The 2,867-nt window shown below is 44.6% G+C and overlaps 1 pseudogene; it reads left to right on the top strand.

Moving 5' to 3' along the window:
- The first annotated feature begins 1,737 nt into the window (after positions 1 to 1,737).
- LOC102833979 overlaps positions 1,738 to 2,867 on the top strand; it is a 14,354-nt pseudogene continuing 13,224 nt past the window's right edge.

Genomic DNA, 2,867 nt, shown 5'->3' on the forward strand with positions numbered 1-2,867 from the left:
TTGTTCCCAACCGTTGCATTCCAATCACCAGTAATGATCAAGACATCTTGATTGCACATTTGATTGATTTCAGATTGAAGACGTTGGTAGAATTCTTCTATTTCATCCTCACTAGCTTTTGTGGTTGGTGCATAAATTTGAATAATAGTGGTATTAACTGGCTTCCCTGTAGACACATGGATATTATCATACCTCATGACTGACCTTGATATGTTCTTTTTGACAATGAATGCAGCACCATTCCTCTTCAATTTGTCATTTCCAGCATAGTAAACCATGTGGTTGTCAGATTCAAAGTGGCCAATATCAGTCCATATCAGCTTACTTATGCCTAAGATATCCATGTTTATGCATTCCATTTCATTTTTGACAACTTCTGATTTTCCCAGATTCATATTTCATACATTCCATGTTCTGATTTTTAATGGATGTTCAAAGCTGTTTCTCTTCATTTTGAGTTGTGCCCCATCAGCAAATGAAGGTCCCGTGGGCTTTTCTCCCATGGGCCTTACTCCATTCATGTCATCATGGTCAACTTTACTTTAAGGAGGCGGCTCTTCCCAAGTCACATTTTGAGTGCCTTACAACCTGAGGCGCTCATTTTCTGGCACTATATCTGACAGTGTTTCTCTGCTATTCATAAGGTTTTCAGTGACTAAATATTCAGAAGTAGTTTGTCACTCTTTTTTCCTAGTCTGTCTTCGTCTGGAAGCTTATCTGAAACCTGTCCACCATGGGTGGCCCAACTGATATTTAAAATATCGGTGACATAGCTTTCAGAATCACAGCAACTCACAAGCCACCACAGTATGACAAACTGACAGATGAGTGGTGACTGTTTGGTTTTAAGTGGAAACTGTCATTTTAAATTTTGAGGAGATCTGTTCGCATGCGTAGTAGAAACCTCCAGGGGTGGTGTTGGCTCTCCATTCTCTCAGGCATCTCCTCTAGTCACCAGAATGGAGGTGTGCAGACAGTGAGAGACCAATGAACAGATACCAAAATAAGAATGTCCACACTTGTATCTCTGCAATTCTGTCATGCCTTTGTGGCTGTTCTGATCCTTTTCCTGCTAGGTCTTTCCCAAGATGGTGGCTCCTGGAGCAGCTGAGCATCTTGAATTAGAAAGCAATGGATTTCTTGATTCTGCTGCAAATTCCCCTAGCTGTAAGCCTTTTAAGCTTCTAAATACTCCTTTATATGTGGGTCAGAGTTCTGGCACCATCTCTTGAGTCTGCTTGGTCCGGTATTCTGTGTTGTTGCTGATGGTCTCCTTATTGCACATCTACCCGATCTGCCATCTTGTTGTTGTAGAGGACAACAAATGTTGGCATGGGTGTGGAAAGACTAGGATCATCCTATATTACTGGATGTTCATCACAGCACTTTACAAAATAGCAAAAAACTGGAGCTACCCAAATGCCCACCAATGGAAGAATGAATAAACAAACTCTGGTTTGGAATATTATGCTACCATGAAGAATATTGATAAAGCTGCAAAACATGTATAACAGATGAACCTTGAGAACATAATGCTGAGTCATGAACAAAAGGACAAATATTACATTACTGTAATATTTCCATAATAAAACAACAGTTCTTTGAGAGTGGAAGAAGGGGACTGCTGAAGCAGTTCAGGAGGTTGTGTGCTCGGAGTGGGTGCCCGTGGGTGCTATGGGCTGGGACAAGGTGTGCTGAGGGGCACGTGGGGTGCTGAAGGGCACGTGGGTCTGGGCTATGGGAGGCACTTGGGCCGCCGCCACCACCTTGGCAGGGTCCTTGGCCTCTTCTGGCAACCTACCACCGCAAGAGCCAGGACTCGGAGAGCTGCAGAAGGAGTTCTCCCGAACTCAGTACTGGGCCAAAGATGGGAGCGGAAAGTTCGGCACCAAGGTTGAGTGCATTAAGAAGAGGTGTCTGGTGCTGTTTGGTCGAGATTACTGCTACAGCGTGACCCAAAACGTGAATGGGGAGATCTGCTGCCACTACCACCGGTACATCGTGTTCCTGGAGTATGAAAGTTTCGAGAAGGAGAAAGACACATTTGAGAGCACTGTGCAGGTGGACAAATTGCAAAACCTCATCAACCGCAGCAAAATGGCGAGATGCAGAGGACGATTTGTATGTCCTGTAAATCCTGTTCAAGGGCAAGCAAATCTGCAGCCACCGCTGTCTGGATGGGGAGAGCTGTGCGGATACACAGGCTACAACTATATTTTCTCAGGGGGGTGCAGATGACGCGTGGGCGGACACTGAGTACATCACAGAGGTGGACTGTGTTCTCCAAAGTAATGACACACATCTTTTTGATAAGGTCAGAGGCCATGACATCAAGCTCCTTCGGTATCTGTCAGTCAAATACATGGATGATCTGATGGTGGAGAACAAGAAGAGGAAGTTTAGCATGGATGTAACCTTTTCCGAGAAGGTGGACAAAGCCCAGCCGACTTCACTCTCCTCTACATTCCTTATCCAGGCTGTGAATTTTTCAAGGAATATACGGATTGGATTTACATGGCAGAAGGGCTCTTTTTTTTTTTTTCAAGTTAATTAAACTTTTTAAAACAACTGTTTTATTGCGAATTATGTGATAGTTTACATGGGAGAACATTAGCTTTAAATTCACCCTATTTTATATCCTTACATTGCCATGGTTACAATCCCCTCCATGCATCACCAACCAACCAAAGGGTTATACCCCGCAAGGCTGCCCCTTGATCGTCAGCACAAAACCCCTCTCCCTCTCTGGGTCTAGAGTTCCCACCCGCTCCATCTGTCCACGGCATTGTCTCCGCCTCTATCTCTGGCATCACTGTTTCTCTGGGTACAGTCCCACACTCCGCTCTTCTCCCTTGATGGTCCCAGGG

Source organism: Chrysochloris asiatica, unplaced genomic scaffold, assembly GCF_000296735.1.
Source record: "Chrysochloris asiatica unplaced genomic scaffold, ChrAsi1.0 scaffold00239, whole genome shotgun sequence".
NCBI classification, from domain to species: Eukaryota; Metazoa; Chordata; class Mammalia; order Afrosoricida; family Chrysochloridae; genus Chrysochloris; species Chrysochloris asiatica.